Source organism: Eschrichtius robustus, chromosome 4 (assembly GCF_028021215.1).
Source record: "Eschrichtius robustus isolate mEscRob2 chromosome 4, mEscRob2.pri, whole genome shotgun sequence".
In the NCBI taxonomy this organism is placed as follows: Eukaryota; Metazoa; Chordata; class Mammalia; order Artiodactyla; family Eschrichtiidae; genus Eschrichtius; species Eschrichtius robustus.
In genome coordinates, this window is record NC_090827.1 from 150,123,579 (window position 1) to 150,144,608 (window position 21,030).

The window sequence follows — 21,030 nt, forward strand, 5'->3', positions numbered from 1 at the left end:
TCGCCACAGTCAGAGAAAAGCCTACACAGCAACGAGGACCCAACCCAGCCATAAATAAATAAATAAATATATATATAATTTTTAAAAATAAAATAAAATTAAAATTAAAAAATATTTTTAATAAAAATAATAAAATAACTTTTTTAAAAATCCCTGATTCTTCAAAGAACACAGAACCCAGCACCCCTCCCCGTCCCCCCCCACACTGAAAAACTGGAGCAAAGGGAGGTTTGTTTCAAATATTCTAGACGACTGGTGCTCTGACGGTATTGTGGGGGCGGGGTCCCCACTCTGGACATCCGGAAGGGGCAGGGACGCACGGAGGGAGGAAGTGCACATTGAACATTTTGGGACAATGGTGGTGCCCGAAGTGCAGGCTGCCTGAGGAAGAGGAAGTTTGGGGTGGGGCCTTGTAGCAGTCAGCTGGTGCTGCATAACGACTATTTCCCTGACGTACAAACTCAGGCTTTCTGTTGGCTGGTCAAGGCTGGGCTCAGCTGGGAGGCCAGCTCTGAGTGGCCACTTGGGTCTGGGTCTGCTCCACGTGCTTCTCATCCCCCGTGGTCCAGCAGCTTGACTGGGACCGTCTCCTAGGATGAAGGCAGAGGCACAGGGCGGAGAGCAGGAAACCCTCTTAAAGCCCAGGCCCAGAACCCGCATGCTCTCTCTTCTGTCCAAGGTTGGTGCTGATCACGTGGTCCAGCCCCATGCAGGGTCCCAGACGTGCATTCCTCTTTCAGTCAGAGAAACAGTCTGGTGGCAAAGGGCTTGGATGCAGGACAGAGTGAAGAATGGCGGCCAAGGATGCCATCTGCCACCCCAGCCTAAGAAACTTTGACTTGGTCCTAGGGCGATAAGGAGCTGTCAGCAAGTGACACATAACAAGGGCTGCGGGGGTGGGAGGGTGAGGTGGGGCTGCTACAGTTCATCACCCAGGGGACAGACGACAGTGGCCTGACTCAGGCCTGGCCAAGGGGAGGGTGAGAGATGACAACGAGAAGTTTAGAAGGAAAACCTCTGGCCCTGGGTACCACTGGGTGCCAGGACTGAGACCAGCTAGTGCCTAAGGACGCGGCCCGGCTTCCAGCTGTGAAACCCGGGGCGCAGGGAACCAGAGACCCAGAAGCCGATGGGGGGATAGATGAGTACAGCTATGTAACCCCGACGATGAGGTGCTGCATCTGTGCTTGAGACTCTGTGTGTTTGTGGGGGGGGGGTCTCCACCAGAGCCACCCTGCCCCAGGGGAATGGGGCAGTGACACCCCTCTGTGGACCCCACCTCATCGGTGCCCCGACATCCCACAGACCCTGGCCAGGGCTGGCTGTGGGAGAGCTTGCCTGTGGCCCCCTCCTTGGCTCGGGTGCCTGGCCCTCCAGGGGATGGGCGCTCCCATGAGCCCAGAGTCTCTGCCCCAGCTGGAACTGGGGTCTGATAAGGTGGCCCAGGCCCCTGCTCATCTCCCGCACTGGAGGAAGGAAACAGCCGGTTGCCACGGCAACCTGCAAGCCAGCCTCCCCCACCCCAGGCCAGCTGCCCAGTCCCAGGCCTGTGCCGCTGAGTGCGAGGCCCCAGGTGGGGCGGGCAGGACAAAACTCCCAAAGTCCTGACACCTGTAGCGTCCGCTGTGCACACCTGCTCCTCTGCGCACCACCCGGCTCTCCAAGCTGAAGAGCCCGAAGGATGAAGGCAGGGACCCCCTGCGTCAGGGCCAGGGGCTGCTCCGCGCCGTGCCCGCCCTGGGTCCATCACGCGCACAGGTCGCCCGAGCTCAACACCCTAGGGACCCCACCCCAGGTCCTGTCTTCTGAAACTGCTCCCATAGCCCATGGCTCCCCCAGCCCACACCCCTTTAAACAAACTCAAGTGGGACAAGAGCTAATCCCGGCACCGAGGACCCAGGAGTGCCCCCAGACCCCACCCTGCACCCTGCCTGCCAGGAGCCAGCACGTGGGGAGCGTCCGGCTGGTCCAGTGGCTGCGTGGGCCTGGGGGACGTCTGGACCACTGTGGCGCTTTGTCCCTGAGCCCAACTACAAAGGCTCCACTGCCCCTCTCCCCAGAGCCCACGGGGGTTCCCTCCAGTGAGCCCCTCTTGTCCTCCGCAGGTCACACAGGCCCTGGGCTCCAAAGGGTCCTTCCTCAGCAGGAGGTCTCCCCGCCTTTGAGGGGAGGGTGCGCACGAGGGCCCCTCCACCCAGCCTCGGTCTCCCCACACCCACTTTTCCAGCCCCTCCCAGGGAGCACCCCCCACAGAAGGGAAGACTCTCCCGCTCCTGTCTTGTCTCCACGGCCCGAGTGCTTTAGGGTTTGGCTGTGCCGGAGGCCGGCGTGCACCTTCCCTGCCCAGGGCGCCCCGGTACAGCAGCAGGGGTCCTCATGGCAGCTAGAAGGGGGGCCACAGGACAAGGCCCTGCACCTGCGCAGGCAGTGGGGCAGCAGGAGGCCAAGCGGAGGTGGCAGGGGCTTTCCAGACATCAGAAGCCCCCGGAACTACCCCCACCTCCCTTGAGAAGTAAGGAGCAAGGGAGGAGTGAGGTGGAGGCAGGAGGGGGCCTTACATGCCTCCCTGGGCAGTGAGCTCACTCCTTGACTGATCTAGGGGACAGAGCTGACATGGGCGACACCCCTCTTCCTGCTCCTTCCTCCTGCCCCCCAGCATCCTGTCTTACAGACAGACACACACACACACACACGCATGCACACACACACGCACACACACACATATGCGCACACACACACACACACACATGCCGGGCATTGCAGGGGAGCAGCACGCGGAGCTCTCAGCCCCCTCTGCCCAGGACCGCCCCGCAGAGATGGGGAAACAGGGCCCGCGGCCCCTGGCAGGCAGGGAGGGGGAGCGGGCCGTTGGCAGACGATGGCCTGGGCGGGGGGCCGCCCTGGCGTCTGCACAGAGGGAGGAGGCTCCGCTGTGTCCAGCGCGGTCACATGGCCTCTGCCACGGCCTCCCATCCGCTGAGCATCTCGCCATCTGTGCACACACTTAGCTGCCAGCTCTGCCACCCTGCCTATGCTGGGTCTGCCCCGTCCCTGCCCCTTTGGCCTGCCTGCCCCCAGCAGCCACCTTCTCCGGTGAGGGTTCGACCCCATCACGGCGCTGTCTACAGCCCTCCATGTCTCCCACTGCCCTTGGGACCAAGCCTGGGCCTGACGCTGCCGGCCTGGAAAGTCTCTTCTGCTGGGCCTGGTTCTGCCCTCCCTGCCCCAGACCCTCATTCCCTCGTGCCCCAGCTCTGGAGAACCCCACAGTTGCCCCCTTTCCTCTGGATGTGCCACCTGCTGTCTGGGACCTTCCCCCAAGGAGACGAAAAACTCCGTCTGTGACTCAGCTCAGCTCCCCTTCCCCCTCACCAGTCATGCCACCTCGGTTCACTCTGGGTAACGCATTTTACAGAAGAAGGTGGCCTGTGGGCAGAGACCACAGGGGTGAGGGAGTGAGCCGCGTGGACGCGGGGAGCCGTGCCCCGGGCAGCACGTGCAAAGGCCCTGAGGCAGGAGCATCCTGGGGAGGCGGAAGGATGAGCAGAGAGGTCGTGAGGCTGGGTGGGCTGAGAGTGGTGAGGGGATGATGGGCTGTTGAGAGTGTTCAGTGCAGGAAGCGCAAGAAGCAGCCTCAGGTGCCCGGCCCAGAACAGCAATTATTATCCCGTGTGGCCCTCCCTCCTGACAGCCACTGTCCTGTGCACACATTCGTGCCAGCACAGTGTGTAACCCTCAGCAATCCCCTCATTATGCCATCTTGCAGATAAATAAGCAGACAGAGAGGGGAAGTGACCTACCCAGGGCCACAGAGCAGGTAGAGAGCCACAGGTTGGGCCACACGTGTGCCCCACCGCCACCCAGGCTTGTTTCTGGTGGGCAGTGACTCTCCCTGCCTGACCACCGCCCCCCCCAAGGCAACGCCCCATCTGGCCTGGGTCACAGGGTGACAGAACTCTGAGCATCAACTACCCTCCCAGGAACCAGCTAAATGGAGGAGACGCATGCTCCCAAGTCCCTCAGTTGCCTGAACTGAAACACTAACTCATTCATTCACTCACTCACTCATTCATACATTCATTCACTCACTCACTCATTCACTCATTTATTCAACAAATCCCACTAAGCCCCACCCACGCCTCAAGACGCAGCTGAGGACCCTGGAGAACACAGCCACATCCCCAGCTGGAGGGGTCCACGGACAAAGACAAGAACCATGGTGAGGAACCTACAGGGATGGCTGAGTGTGAGGACATCTCTCTCCTGGGCATCAGCCAAAAGATGCCCATCCTCGTGGGGACGGCCACTCTCTCCCAGCTTTTAGGGCCACACTGTCCGTTCCTGTTAGGATTCTCAGGGACACAAGAGACCCTGAGGTCTCCTGCCAGGCCTGCCACCCCACCCGCCCCGTGTCCCGGGCTGGGAAGGGAAGATGTCACCTGCCAGTGGCCTAGAGAGATGGCACACAGCCGGCCTTCCCGTCCAGACTGGTCCAGATGCTTTGCTGACCACTGAGTTTCGAGACGCCGGCAGATGGGCGTGGGGCGAGGGCCGCCTGAGCCTGCCAGGCCCTCTGGCACATGGAGGTCAGCAGGGTTGCTCAGGCCAGACCTCAGGCAGGGGACTCGGGGTCTGGGGTCCCAAGAATCAAGGCAGATTGGGCGTGGGGCGTGGAGAGACATGTCCTGGCCTCGGCCCAACTGCGCAGAGAAGGGCAGTCCAGAGAGGCTGGAGGCGTGAGACTGCTCCCAGACACCAGACACGGCAGACGCTTAAGTGAGAGGGAGTCCCTCCCCTGCAAAGGGGCTGCTCTGGGCTGAACTGTGTCCCCAAAATTCGCATGTTGAAGCATTAACCTCCAGTTCTTCAGCATGCGTCCATGTTTGGAGATATGGTCTGTAAGGAGGTGATCAGAGTGGCCCTAACCCAATATGACCAGTGTCCTTATAAGAAGAGCAGATTAGGACATAGACACACATAGAAGGAAAACGACAGGAGAAGACGGCCGTCTACACGCCAAGGAGAGAGGCTTCAGGAGGAAGCATCACTGCCCACACCCTGACCTTGGACATCCAGCCTCCAGGACCTTGAGAAATAAATGTCTGTTTTTTAAGCCACCCCGTCTGCGGTACTTGGTCATGGCAGCCAGAGCATACTAACAGGGCCGCCCAGAGAGGGCAGCACATGTCAGAGTTTGGTCCTGCCTGGCCCCATCGCCTCCCAGCTGCGTGGGCCCAGGCATCACTGGGAGTGGTTGCCATAGTTACTGAGCGCCGCAGCCAAGGCCAGCACTTCATCCTTTGGCTCCGTAGCCTCGTAACAATGGGTGAAGTCTCTGCGGTTCCCGCACAGTAACTGAGGCTCAGGGTGGCCTGCAGTGAGGGGCTGGGAAGCCAAGAGCCCCTGAACTCCTGAGCACCACCAACCCCTCCTGGGGGGACAGGTAAGCATTCAGCAAGGACGACGGAGAGCAGGAGGTCCAGGACCTACCACTTCACCCTGGGGAGCCTGGACCCTGCACTCCGGCTGGCCCAGGGAGCCCTCCACCCAAAGCTCACTACGCCCAGAAGCCAGCCCTGCGGTGCCCTCCCAGCCCCCAGCCTCACGGAAGGATAGGGTACCTGGAGAGCCCTCCTAGGGATGGTGACCAATGACCAATGAAGCTCAGGGGCTCCCCGCAGCGCTCGGGGAGCTCTGAAACCTGAATTCGCCAGTGGATCTCCCTCCTGGGAGGGCTGAGGAGGGTGTCTGGGTCAGAGCCTGGGCTACCCCCACAGATGTGACTTCGGGACCCAACTTGCCGCTGGTCTTGGGGCAGGGCTGGAGCCTCCCCCGTGCTACGGCTTGGCCTCCAGTTTGTTTTCACTGCTCATGTTTTGTAAGTGAGAAAACTGGGCCCAGAAAGATTGCAGCTTGCCTGGGGACACACCTCCTAAGGGACTGAGCAGAATTTGAACCCAGGGGTCCTTGGCTTGTGAGCCCCCCTCAGGTGGGTCCCACACACACACACCCCACTGGCTCCTTCTCCAAGGTGTTCCCTCTACTTGGAATGCCCTTCGAAGTTCAGTGCAGACAGGTCACCTCCTCCAGGAAGACTTCCCTGACTCCCCCACCCCACCCAGCCAGCTTGTGTAGATGCCCCTTCTCCAATGTAGACAAGCTGTCGTTAGCTCATTCGACACATTCTGGGCAGAACCATGTCCCTATCTGCATCTTCTCTCCATCCCCTGGTGCACAGCAAGGTGCCAGCCCTGCTAGACCCATCCCAGTCTGAACAATTGCCATCCTCTGGGCAGCTATGAGTAAACCTTCGGTACCTTCAGCCAAGCTCTTTTCATTAGCTCTGTGTTTGTTTTGGTTGTTTTTGCCCTTTTAAAGTAAAAATAGTTTATTTTTAACATATTGATGCCGTTGCTTTCCTTTAAAGAAGGTGCAAAAAAATGCCTGTTTCTTTGCTCGGCCCAGCATGTCTGTGAGCAGCCCTTCTCCTCAGACACCCCTGAGACTCTGTCTGGGCCCCGGCACCCGTGGCCCCCCTGGATTCTCAGAGGGGAGGCGATCTGGGTCAAGAGGGAAGGGAACGTGGTGATTCACCTCTGGGGGACAAACCAAAGACGCAGAGGAAGGCCCCCTCCCCACTGGGAGCAAGGCATCTTTGGGCTTCAGGGAGGCAGGGCTAGAACGCGAGCATCAGTGCTTCCTGCCACTCCCGGGAGCCCGCTGGCCACCCCTCCTCGCCGGGCGCTGGAGGCTGGGGAAGCAGCCCGTCCCTGCCCTCGAGAAGCTCAAAGAGCAGAGACGGAGACAGAGTAAGAGGTGTGTGGGCTGCGGCCAAGTAAGGGAAAGGGAATGGGGCCACAAAGAGGGGTCCAGAAGGCCTCCTGGAGGAGGTGGCTTCTGAGCTGAGCCCTGAAGGACAGGCCGGAGTTCAGCAGTTGAACAGGCAGAGAAAGGATGCGGCAGGAGCACGCCAGACCCTGGAGGCACAGGAGACGGTCATGGTCAATACCGTCTGCCGGGCACGGCTGTGGTAAGGGCTCTCCAGGCTCGTCCAGCCACTTATTCACGTCTCCTTTCTTCTGCCAGCAGCCTCCCGCCTCCGGGAAGGTCCTGTCCTCTGGCCAGGCCTCCTTCTTCAGTTTTTACTCACCTTCCTGCTTCCCCACGTTCCAGCCAAGGAGAAAGAAGACAATCAGGCCAGGCAGCCCCAGCCTGCCAAGAGGGAATGAGCCACTTGGGCATCTGCGTGGGTCCCCCATTTACACACGGGGTTGGGAGAGCTGTGCCCACACACACCCACGCGAGGGCACACACTCCTGCACACGTGCACACACAGGGCACTCACATACTCACACGCAGACGCCTACCCGTGCACGCACACACACACCAAGGCCCCCTGATGCCCCCATCACAGGCTGGGGGAAAGTGGCAGGAGTCACTGTCACCGGTGGCATCTCCGCGGTTTCCATGGCAACTTCCCTCGTGGACACCCTGGGTTTGGTCCGGCTTGGCGAGAAGCATGGCTCTTCCCGCCTTCTGCAGCCTTTCAGAGAAGACCTCTCTGGTGCTGGATGGCTCAGCACTCGGTCATTGGCTTCTGCCCTCGTGGCAGGAGGTGGCAGCAAACTGCCAGGCCCGCACCTGCCCTGACCTTAAGATGCGGCTTGACCTCCTGGAAGCTGCGACCTCGCTGAACCTCAGCTTCTCTGACCAGTGGAGCAGAAGCCACCGTCTGAGGTCTGGGCTTGCTGACTGGCCCGGCACACGCAGCTGCCTCCTAGTGGCGGTCCCTTGACTCTCTCTGGGGGTCTGGGGTGGGGGCCCCAGAAGGGGGGCTGCTCTGTATGTCCATCTGGCCGGGGTGCCAGGGCAGAGCTGGCAGAGAGCCTGTCTCTGCCTTGCAGTCCCCTCAGAAAGGGCACAGATGTGGCCCTTCCGGTCACAGCTCTGTGGTCCCACGAGGCAGAAAGCCACCTGGGCAGCACCGGCCACCCAGGGTCCCTGGGGCCAAGAGCTCTGTGAACGGCAGTCACTTTCTCAGCCAAGGGTGGCCTGGGGCCATCCTGGGTCCCCCTCCAGCTGGATCCACGGGCCAATCTCCACTCAGCAGCAGGTGACCTTTCAGAGCCCCTGACTCTCTCCCTAATTCTCTGCCCCAGCGACACACGCTCCCTCGGGGCCTCTGCACCTGCCTCCTGCCTGCTCTGCCTTCTCCCACCAGCACACGTGTGGCTCGATCCCGGCATTTCTGCTCACAGACTGCCAGGAGAACCAGCATGACCCCAAACCCCCAGCATGCTGCACCCCGAGCCAAGACCCAGGCCTGTCCCTCCATCGAATGGCCAGACCCGGAGCCATGGGATGGGGGCATGGCCTCTGTCCCTGGGTGGGGACCGGCACGCCCTGCCTGCCCCCCAGCCTCCCTCACTCGCTGGGAGAGGCCACACAGCATCTTACCGGCCTTGTCTTCTGTCTTGATAGAGAACAGACCGCGATCCCCCTGCTGCGGGTCACACAGGCTGACAGCAGCTGCCGTTCCTACTGTCCCAGAACTGCGCGCACGGACTCCCGGCTACCCCTCACTGCCCACCCTCTGAGCCCACAGCGTCCCTCCTCCATGCTCCTGTCTCAGGTCCACCTGTGCCATGCACACCTGGGCATTCTCCAAACACGGCAGTGGTCACTGGGCACAGTGTCCCCACATGGCCCACGTCCCATATGCCCGTACAGACCGACCCAGGGACCACGTGGCCTTCCCCTTCCCTGTATGCACACGTACAATCTGTAGGGGGCGCGGGTTCGATCCCTGGTCAGGGAACTAAGATCCCGCAAGCCACACGGTGCAGCAAAAAAAAAAGAAAAAAAAAGAAATTGAAATGCGACAGAGGAAACTACACAATTGCCTGAGGCATTTGTGAGTGGATCCCTTTATAATCTAAGAGCAGGAAAAGCCTCTCTAATCATGACTCAAAGCCAGAAGCAATGAAGGGAGATACTGGTGATCCCGAGATACAGATTGTATGTGTGCATATGAAACACTGAGCCCATCAACAAGGTCAAACACATGAGGTCAAAACACGGAAGAAATACAACAATTCATGTCAGGGTCAAAGGGCTGATCCCCCTACTATATAAAGAGCTTTTGATACGACAGGGAGGGGGAGGACCAAATCTGATGTTTAAAAAAGGGGAGGACAGAAGACGTGAGCAGACAGGTCACAGAAGGAGAAACGCAGAAATGCAGAGGCCCCTCAATCACAGGAAAATGGGCTGAACCTCACTTATCATGAGAGAAATGCAAATAAACCACCAGGAGATCCGCCCCCCCCCTTCTGCACAGAGCTCGACGGAGCTCTGGGCAGGTGGGTGCAGAGTCAAGCACCCTCATCCGCCGCTGGAGGGGGAGCAACGCGATGCAACACAGGAGGGAAATTCAGCGACAAACGGCAATCTCCCGTTAGACCCAGGAATCTCCAATCCATCCGGAAGACGCGCCTCCTAGAATGTGGAATAGTGCCTACAAAGGGTGCTGTCAGGGCGGGGTCGACATTGTCACACCACGGGGCACTCGCCAGCGCCCTGGCTTCAGTCAGAAGGGCCGGGCGCTAAGCGCAGGCTTCCCGGCCCCAGAGCAAGGGCTACACAGGATCCAGCCCCACAGCTTCGTAAGGACCACGCCGACCCACCAGCAAAATAATTGCCGGCCAGGGCACAATTCAACAGTCCAGACACAACCATGTTGATCATTTAAAAACGTATATTGTAAACCTTAGGGAAACCTCTAAAAAGTTTTTTAAAGAGGTGTAAATAAGTCAATAGAAGAGATTAATTGAATCATTTTGAAATGATCTATCGAAACAGAGATGGCAGGAAAAGAAGGGGAAAGATACAAAAAGCAAACGCAGCAAATGTGCTCACGTACGTGCTTCTGAAGAATAACAGTAGAAGAACACAGCTCACTTATGGAAAGTAAAAGAAAACCTTCACTTATGAAGGACTCATACCTAACTTCCCATTTTACAGAAAAGACCAGCACACAAGGACACCTTGCACAATACTGGGGGAACGGACAAAGGCAGGACTTGGGTGTCATCCACACCTGACCCAGCCCTTCAGAATGAATGTCATGAAAAATGTGTCGAGGAATTACAGTTCTAACCCAAAACTTTAAACCTAGAAAGAACTTGTCTGGATTAAAAGATACCAAAGAGGCAAACAAGTGATGCAGTGCATAAAATTTGGCTGGGTCTTGGTTCAAACTCACAGCTACAAAACAAGCTTGAGGGACATTTTGGCCACTTTCAGTCTGGACAGGATATTAGCTGGTATTTGAGAACGAATTGCTAATTTTCTTAGGTATGACTGTGGCATTATGGTTCTGTATTTAGGGTTAAGTGTCTCTGTGTCTGCAACTTATATTGAAATGTTCAGAAAAAAAAGAGGGAAGGAGAGAAAGAACACACATGGCAAGATGTTGATAACAGCTGAACCTGGGTGGGAGAGATACAGGTGCTCATCTTCCATATTAGTCTTCCGTTATGAAAGCATTCGTAAGTAAGAAAAAATCTCGCACTTATGCGCAGATCAGATTTCCAGGAGGTGTGACCATCTGGCGCACAGGCACGTGCCCAGAAGTGAGCAAGAAGGGCTGCTCAGCGGCCACCATGGCCAGCACCAGGCACACCAGGCCACGTCTGCTGTGTGCAAGTTGACTGGTCCAGCCCTGGCATCCAACCCACCCTCACCCCCCAACCCTCTGCCCATCTGCTCTGATTTCCATCTGGGGATCCACGTGGTTTTCGGGAAGCTGACTCCACCCTAATCTGAGTGTTCTATCCTCCAACCTCAGAGGTTGGTTCAAGGATGCTCAGGTGATCTAAGTCAGTCCAGTCAGCTCAGAGTGGGTGTGGATGAAGAGCCATAGACTCAGGACCTGCTGGCAGACAACTTGAGAACAGATGGCGAGGCAGCCCTGGGACAAACCAACCCTGCAGAAGCAGCATGCAGAGGCTAAGGACTGGGTCCTTGGTGACACCCTGGAGCTGCTGGAGCACACCTCACCTGAAGCTGCCACTACCGCTGGGTTGGTCTGTTGTAGGAGCTGATAGATTCACTTAGGTGGCATTTCTGTTGCTTGCAATCTAGAGCATCCTTTAATGCTATGCAGTTCTATAGGGGAGCCCTTCAGGCCCTCAATTACAACCTTAAATCAGTAAACAACTCTGTACCTTATTTCCCAGAACTCAGGAGTGTAGACCCTAAAATTTAGGAGAGGGAAGGGCAGCTGCAGGCAGGCATGTCAAAAACATGGAACAGTGAGAGGTGACAGCACACAAGCAGATGGGCTCATCACAAAAGAGGAAGCCCAGGTGCTCACCCTCGTGCATAAGCAGGGAAATGCGTATTAAAGCCACAGTGAGATAGAGCTTCACACCCACCAGGCTGGCAAAAGTTCAAAACCAGGGTAAAATCAAGTGCTGTCAAGGATGTGAATGCCTAGAATGTTCACACACTACTAGTAAGAGTGTCAATTCATGGAGCTCACTTTAGAAGGCAATTTAGCACACCTGAAACTAACACAACATTGTAAATCAACTATACTCCAATAGAAAATAAATTTATTTTTAAATTAAAAAGTTAAAAATTTTAAAAATTTTTTAAAATTGTTTAAAGGAAACCAATTTAGCACATACATACACATGCATAAACATATATACGTGTGTCTGCATATTGTATTATATGTATGCATATATGTGTAGTTGTATGTGTATATAAATTTATACATTTATATGGCAAAATAGTAATAACTGGTGAATGTAATTGGACGGCAGGCAAGTGGTCATTGCCTTATTCTTTCAACTTTTCTGTTTGCTTGAAAGTTCTCTAAAATAAGCTCAGGGAAATTGGGAGATTGGGATTGACATATATACACTAATATGTATAAAATGGATAACTAATAAGAACCTGCTGTATAAAAAAATTAATAAAATAAAATTCAAAAAAAAAGCTCAGGGAAACTAAACTCAAAGAAGGCAAGAAAGGGAAGAAAATATACACAGAATCAGTGGGCAAATAGAAAGCACAAGACAGAAGAGAAGCTTTGAACTTAAGTGTATCAGAAATGCATTAAGTATAAATGGACTAAGAACTCTAATTAAAATCCAACATTGTAGGTGGAATGCAGTTGCCTGGAGGGGTCAGGAAAAGGTGAGCCCACACCCAGAAGGCTCTGCGTCCGGTGTATCTTGGGAGGGTTTTCTCCAATATGACTAAAACAACAAAGCCAGAGCCCTCCCACACGGGACGGAGCGGCCAAGGCCTGGCCAGACGGGGCCCCTGGGTGACACTGCATGGCATCCCCACCACCGGGTCCCATCAGCCTGCCTGGCACACCCAGAAACTCCACCACGAGGGGCTCCTGGGTCTGCTTCCAGGAAAGGGGACCACTGAGTCACGCTGACAACTCCGAGAGGTGTAGTGCCAGGCCGGACGCCCTGTATTAACTGAGTGATGGGCCGTCCGGCAGGTCAGACGCTCCCCCTGGGCTGGGCCAGGGCTCCCCCCGCTGTGGATAAGCCACGTGGGAGGGTTAGGGTCAGAAGGCAGCCAGGGACCGGAGTCAGGCTGGAAGGTGACACACGGGGAAAGGCAGGCCATGGCAGCCAGGGGCCCACCTCCAAACTCAGGGAGGGCGGCTGGGGTGCCGGGGTGGAGACCCCTCCCCGGCACCACCAGGGGCAGCCATCAGCCCTCCCTTGCCCTGGCTCCCGGCCGTCCTCAGCCTGGGAAGGCCCCCCGGAAGGAGACTCTGCTACTCTTCATGGTCAAAGCCACGCGGGCCGCTCCTCCACTTCTCACCTAGGGAAATCACCGCTGCACCTAGTCTACCCTACACGTGTCAGGACATTACACGAGCCTACAGTTGGGCAAATCACCTCGCACAAAGCCTATTTCATAATAAAGCGTTGACCGTCTCATGGAATTTACTGAATACTGGACTGAAAGTGAAAAACAGACCTGTTGTCTGGGTCCAGAAGGGTTGTGAGTGTATCGGTTGTCAACCCTGTGATCTCAGGCTGACCGGGCGCTGCAGCCACTGCCCAGTGTCACGAGACGGGATGGGACCAAATATAGAAAAGCCATAAGTCACACCATCATTAGTCAGGCACCCCCTATGTACAGAGGGAAAGATTTATTTCAAGGATTGGCTCATGCAATGGCGGAGGTTTGTGGGTCCAGGGTCTCAGGGTAGGAAGGAAGCTGGAAACTCAGGGAAGAGTTGAGTTCAGGTCCACGGGCGGGCTCAGGAGCCCTCTTCCTGGGGGAGGGCAGCGTTTGTTCTATGAAGGCCTAACGGGCTGAATGAGGCTCACCCCCGTTACGGAGGGCAATCTGCTTTACCCAAAACCCACCAATGTATTCAATAGATGCCAGCCTCATCCCAAAATGCGCCATCACAGAAACATCCTGACCAGGTATCTGGGCACATGGCCCAGCCAAGCTGACACATAAAACTACCCATCACAGATACCATTTCTCATAATATTGATAACATGAAATCCCTGGGAATAAACCTGACAAAATATGTGCAAGACAAACAGAAAAAACAAAATATAATTTTTTTGCATGTCGTTAAAGAAACATTAATGGAGAGAGAAAGCAGGTACGTTTAAAAATCAAACATGTACCTGAATTAAAGGTCCCCCAAATGTTGTGAAGATATCAATTTCCCCCAAAACGACTTGTAGAGTCAACACAATGCCAATCACAATCTCGTGTGTGTGTGTGTGTGTGTGTGTGTGTGTGCATACGTGTGTGTATAGAACTTGACAATCTGATTCTAAAATTTCCATGGAATTACAAATCACCAAGATTAGCCAAGATACTCTTGAAGAATAACAAGGTAGGAGGGCCTGCCTGCCCTACCAGACCCCAAGATTTCCTTTAAAGCTACAATAAAGCCACCGGTGAGGAACCGGTGGGTACCATGTACGCTAGGGAAACATGACCTCCCCTGTTTGCTGGAGAAGCCCGGAGATCAGTGGACAAAGGGCAGACCTTTCCTTACTACCAGTTTGGAGACCTGATTATCCAGAGAGGAAAAAATATTAATCACACTGTCCACAAAAATCAATACCGGGAAAAATATAAGTAATAAATTAAAAACAATACCAGGTGGATTAACGACTAAAATATGAATGATAAATCCACAGATCTTTTGGAAAGGCATAAAGGAGAAAATCTGATGATTTCAGGTTAGGGAGAAACTTCTCAGGCAGGACACAAAGGGCACAAATTATAAAGAGAAGGACGAATTAATTGGGTGACATTAAAATTTAGACCTTCTTTCTGTTCACCAGTCACCACACAGAAAATGAAAAAATAAGCCACACTGGGAGAAGATGTTTGCAGCACAGATGACCAGCAAAGACTCATTAGGAAATATAGAGAGAATTCCTAACTATTCTCTAAGGAAAAGACCAAAAAAAAAAATTTTTTTTAATGGACTAAAGACTTGAACCTGTGCTTCAGAAAAAAAGAAACTCAAATGGCAAAGGAACACAAGCAAAGATGCAGCCCTCGTCAATACTTAAGGAAATGCAAATTAAACCACAGGCAATCCTCTTTGACATTCACTCCATTGTCAAACATGTTGAAATCGGACAGAACCAAGGGTTGGTGGGACGCAGAGTGAGGGTCCGGCTCACAGGACGCTGCAGGTCCTGCCCACGGCTGCAGCCCCTCGGCCACCAGCCCGCGGTTCCAGGGAAGGCGTGAAAACCGTGGACAAAGCAGGTCCCTTCCTGGTGTTTCAGTAGATGAGTGTTTGTGAGCCGGGCACCAGAACACGATGCTTTCAGTGCCTGAAGCAACATCGTGTTAAGTGTGGGTCGGGTGTCCACAGGACACACACAGCAACAAGAGTGAACAATAGCCCGGCACCAGCCTGATTGGAGCAAGTCACTAAAGGATTCCTATCACGTGGCCCCATTTATAACAGATTCAAACACAGAGGAACAACCAAGCGGTATGGGTCTGGGGAGGCACACATGGTGGAGAAACTGTAGCGGAAAGCCGGAACCAGCTGTCACAGAAGTAGGGTTCGGGGTTCCAAAGTGGAAGGGGGCTCCCAGGGGGCGGGCACCACTGTCCTTGTGTGTCTGTGATGCACTTAATGGTAATAAAGCAAAGCCAATGTGCGCAGCGGCTCCCCTCTCTGCCAGTGGAGTGGGAGGGACTGGACGGCCTCCAACCTGACCGTCCAGGTGCACAGGGGCCGGTGAATCAGCAGGGCAGCCCGGCGCCCAGAAGCACAGGAGCCAGGAGGCCCCTTAGCGGCACCTCAGCCAACCTGGAGTCACGCCCACCGTGCGGCACCCAGTCAGCCAGAGGGGCCCTGGCCAGACACCTGTCCGGACAGGAAAGGACCCCGCCGGTCTCCGGTCAGGCCCCTCTCTGGCACCTTGTCTTCAGGGGAACGAGGGAGAAGGACCCAGGCAGGGCATCCCTCCTCCTCCAAGGTGTGGCCATAGCTCTGGTCCCAGGCGTGGGAGAGATCCCGCTTTGATGGACCTTTTGTCCTAGAGTTCCCTTCCCAGCCACAGGCACCCGGGAGAGGGTGGGGACACCACCGCCTGCTGGAGGCCTCCCCTGGCAGCCTTGACCCCCTGGAACAAGGCGTCAACATGTGGCAGCCCCATCGTCGCCTGGGGAGCAGCAGAGAGGCTCCTCCAAGGTCACACCGAGCTCCCCTCTCCAAGGTCACGCCGAGGTCACCTCGGGAAGGTGTGAGTCAGAACTGAAACCCAGAAGTTACAGCCTCCAAGTGCTGTGGGCCCCCCCCACCCGGCGCCACAGGTGCACATACACACACACCCATTCACACTCACACTCACACACCCCAACCCACTGACTCACAGAGGACTCACTCCTGGGCACAGCCAGTTGGTTCAGAACACAAGGTCAGCAGGACACCGTCCTTGGTCAGGCGGGTTAGACCCCAACCTGAGAACTGGGACCCGGGCTCTGTCAGCTGCCCGGACGGCCCAGGGGCTTTGGGGACCCAGAGACTCAGATAGGAGGAAGCAAGAGAGCTGGAGAGTGAAGCCACTGCCTGCCCCCCTCCCCACTTCCCCTCCTCTCCCCGCCTCCTCGCCCCTCCCCACCTTACCAACCTCCCAGTCTCCACACCTTGACCCCGAGCTCCAGCCTAAGTCCCGTCGTCGTGCCGGTGATGGCCTGTCCTCCCCGGAGCACAGGCAGACATCCCATGTGCATCGGAACATGAGGATGCCTCACCCAGCACCCTGTAACGCAGATGTGTGGGAACCCCGCCACCAGCACCCACCTAAATAAGATGGTGGGAAGAGAAAAGGACAGATGGGGGATACGTGTGAACCGTAGCTGAGGTTGGCCCTTGACCAGTATACACACGAATATGCACATAAGTTCCCCACCTGAGAAACTACAGCCAGAGAGATGGTCCCAGCACCAGCCCACCTCTGCAGAGGGCATGGGGGTTGCAGTGGCTGGAGTGAGCCCCCCTTCTCCTTTCCCGTGTCCCCCCAGTTAACCTCCAGGTCACCTGGAGAAGCGGCCTCCTTCAGTGTCCTGGCTGGACCGCAGAGGTCTGTGGGGTCGGAGCGCCCAGCATTGAGCCGCCTGTGCGGGAAGGGGAGTGGGTCCTGAGCCCAGCACTGGCTCTGCGCCCTTTGGTCCTGTGACCCAGAGCAGCTCCCGACCCCTCACGGCCTCAGTTTCCCCAGGAGGTGGCAGAGAGAGCCTAGAAAATCTGCTGGATGAATGAGTGAGTGAATGATTAATCCCCCCCCCCACCTCCCCGTCCCTTTGTCCCGTCATCTCCGGCCTGCCCGGCAGCACTTACGTGGGCTCCTCTAATCCTTCTTAAACAGGAAAAAGGGCCACTGAACCCTCAACCTCTCACCTCCCCTTTGCAGCCAAATGTCCAAGTCCAGGAATCCTTGCTGCCTCGGGCTCATGCTGCCCTTCCCTCCCTGAAACCCCTTCTCCCTGTCACCCACCCAGTGACACTGCCCTCCTCACGCCCCCAGGGACCTCGGGCTGCAGGACTTTCTGTCCTTCCATCACTTCTTATCCTTGCTTCGCTCAACCCTGGATCTCTCCCTCCCTCTCCCCCCACCCCCTTTCTCTCTCTCTCTCTCTCCTGAAAACCCACCTCCCATGGACCCTACCCACACACAGGCTGGAGCCTGGCATACAGTAGGAGCTCAAGCAGTGCCTTCTCCCTCCAGCCGGTGCATTTGCTCTGCACACACCCACAAAGCACCCACCAAGTGCAGGCTCTGAGGACCCAGGCGCCACCCCGGGACCGTGGTCCTAAGCAGGAGGGTGGGCGGCAGGGCCAGGTGTTTCCAGGCACGGGACCTTCTGTGGGCCCCGAGGACGGTGGTGGAGCGGGGCAGCGGGAGCTCCTGAGGCTGCAGTGCCCGGTGGGATCTGGTAGGGGCGGGCTGGACCGAGGATTTCAGGCAAACATGGCATAGACAGCATTTAAGGTGATGCCAGGGGTCACAGGGCCCTCGGAACCCAAGCAGCCAGGCCAGACTTGTTGGGGAAGATGCTGATTTCCTGGGACAGGGCACAGCCATCACTGTGTCACCAGACAGAGCAAACAGACCCATGTCCCAGACATGAGGGCCGGGCTGCTTCTGCTGTGTGTGCTGTGCTCCAGGGGAGGGCTGTGCTGGCTGGCATGGGCTCCCAGGCCAGCTCATTACCCCTGGGCGGCCCCTGCAGTCCAGGCCTGGCCGTGGGTGCCAGGCAGGGGGTCGCCCCAGGCAGGAGGGCGCTGCCCTGGAGGGGGCTGTGAGGAAGCTCGGTGGGCTTCCCTTTGACGCCACAGGGACTGTCCCCCACGGAGAGCTGTCTCCTGTTCTTCCATTCACAGTCCCCAAGTTCATGTCGTCAGCTCTAACGACGGTGGCAATTGTCCGTTGGTCTGCGTCTATCCCCCCCACAGACCACCCAGCCCATATGCGCACACACACACGTAGGGCAGGCAGTATCCAGGAGGGCGCCTGGAAACAGTCCCAACAGGGCCAACTGGGACCGAGGGCTGGCAGGGAGCCCCGAGCACATGGACCTAGGAGCCCTCATTGTGAGCCCACAGTGCGCTCCTTTCATAAACTCCATTGACAACATCCCACAGAAGGAGGAGCTGGGGTTTGAATCGGGGCCACTGGCGCCAGGACCCACACACCTACCTCTGCACCCATGATCCCAGACACTGCAGGGACAATGAAGTGAAAAGGGCAGAGGGAGGGCAGGGCCAGGGCCTCCCAATGCTGAGATGCCATGCGAGTTCTGTGGGTCCAGAAGCAGCCTCCCTTTAGCTGTGGGTATTTATCTAGTGTCTGCCACCTACTAGGTCCTTTAGTAAATATTTATTGGGTGAATGGATGGATGACTGGGTAGATGAATGAATGGGTGGATGGATGGATAGAAGGGTGGGTGGATGGACAGATGGACGGATGGATGGATGGGTGGTTGAAAAAGTGAATGGGCAGGTGGGAGGATTGGAGGATAGTTGGACAGGATGAAGGGTAAGCGAGTAGATGGCTGGATGGGAGGATGAGTGGGTGTGTGGTGTTAATGTGAGATTGTTTTTAGGTCCTCAAGCTGGCTTTCTATTCTTAGGAAAGATTATTCAGAAATCTGTTTTTTTTTCATTAAGTTTTCATTTATTAATGTTACAAAACCAGAAACCTAGATTTTTTTTCCCCTTAAACGATTAATTTGATCTACAAATCTTATCATACTTTTAAGTCTAACAAGTTTCAAAATTCTTTTTAAAGGTTCTTTGATTAACACGAGGTTCCACTTTCAAACTTACTTAACAAAAAAACACCTTCAGAAATTCAATTACATTCACAAACTTGATGTACTGTATTTTATCTGATAAACCTTCCCACTATGTTAAGTAATTCTTGTAAACCTAAAAAGATAACTTCCTAATATGATTGTTTTGTTTTTTTGGGGTTTTTTGGCCGCACCTTGCAGCATGCAGGATCTTAGTTCCCCGACTAGGGATCAAACCGGCGCTCCCTGCAGTGGAAGCTCAGAGAGTCTTGACCCCTGAACGGCCAGGGCAGTCCCCCTAATATGAAGAATCTTAGATTCTGTTAGATGTCCCAACACTGTGTAGTATACACTTTACGGGATCTCAATGTAAAATCCTGAGTCTAAATCAAGTAATTAAGTGTATATTTTAAATTTGAATTGAAAGGTTGACTTGTTCTTCTGATCGCCCAAATTCTCTTAAACAAATGCTTACGATATCAAAGACACTCAGATTCCTTCACATAAAAATATCAATGCTGTGGATCTGATGCCATTAAATATTTCTGTACTTAATCCTAAATATGCTTTGGGGTTTTCAGAAATGTGCTTATTCACTAAGCAAACAACCAAGAGATTTGGGGCCATTATCTTGTTAATCTGAAGTTGCAAAATACTAGGCCCTCACATCTCTTGGTTGTTTCACTGCATTGATGGTATTTCCATCCACACAGATGGGGCTCCCAGAGACCTGTTTATGTTTTATTATGAGAACTTCAGAACTTAGAGTTTGGTCTTCAACCCTTGACCCCATACAGACCCATCCCGGTCCTCTCATACACATCTGCAAACCCCACCCTGGAGGCTCTATTGGATTTTCTTTTTTTTTTTTTTTCTTTTAATTTTTTTTTTTTTTTTTTTGGGCTGTGTTGGGTCTTCGTTTCTGTGCGAGGGCTTTCTCTAGTTGCGGCAAGTGGGGGCCACTCTTCATCGCGGTGCGCGGGCCTCTCACTATCGCGGCCTCTCTTGTTGCGGAGCACAGGCTCCAGACGCGCAGGCTCAGTAATTGTGGCTCACGGGCCCAGTTGCTCCGCGGCATGTGGGATCTTCCCAGACCAGGGCTCGAACCCGTGTCCCCTGCATTAGCAGGCAGATTCTCAACCACTGCGCCACCAGGGAAGCCCTGGATTTTGCATTTATCAAACCCTCCATGATGGGCACAGTCTTCCCGGTAAGACCACACATTCCAGGGGCTAAGACGATGCTGACTGGATGCCGCAAGTCTCAGAGCACTTGAGCTGGAGGCCGTGGACAAGCCTTCTAGGATCCCGCCACCGCGGTGTGGTGCTCGGTGAACGCGTGGATGAAGGGTGGAGCGTGATGTGGTGAACAGATGGGTTGGTGAGTGGGTGTAAGAGCAGGTGTCTAAGCGGGCGGAGAGCAGTTTTATGCGTGTGTGGGTGAGTGGGCAGTAGGGCGGGTGGGTGTGCAGGGGGATGACGCATGGGTGAGTGGATGGGTGATGGGAAGGTGGGCTACGGATGGAGGAGAGGCAGCTCGGTGTGTGGACAGATAGGGAGTTGGTTGCGGAGGTGGGTGTGTGGTGTGTTGAGGGGCAGGTGGGTAGATTGAGGAATGCGTGGGTGAATGAGGCAGTGGGTAGGTGGATGGACGGGTGGGTCGATGAATGTGGGGAAATATGGGAGGAGATGTTCAGTCGGTTTGTGAGTGGATGAGTAAGTAGGAGGATGAGTGGGTGAATAGACAGAAGATGGATGGATGGGTGGGTGGTGAATGGTGAAGGAGGAAAAGCATGAGTTTCCAGTTCAGAAGACTAGTCGGGAATTCCCTGGCGGTCCAGTGGTTAGGACTTGGCGCTTTCACTGCCGGCTCTTCTCCCATCTGCTCCGTGAGTGTCTTGGAGCAGACGGACATAGTGAGTTGTGCCCGCTCAGTCCTCCAGGACAGGCCTGGGTGCCTGGGAGTCACACCCCAGGACACGGCCCTTGCCACTGGGGCCAGGGTCAGCGGCCCGTCCTCTTGGGACCAGCTCCAACCGGAAGAGAACTCAGCTCACTGGTGGTTGCTATGGGAAACGCTTGGCTGCTTGTTTTTCTCCTCGACTGATTAAGGAAAGAGACTCATAAAGTGACAGCGCGTCACCGGGCCTCGCCTCTGGCCAGCTCTGACTTGCCCCCTGACATTTCCCAA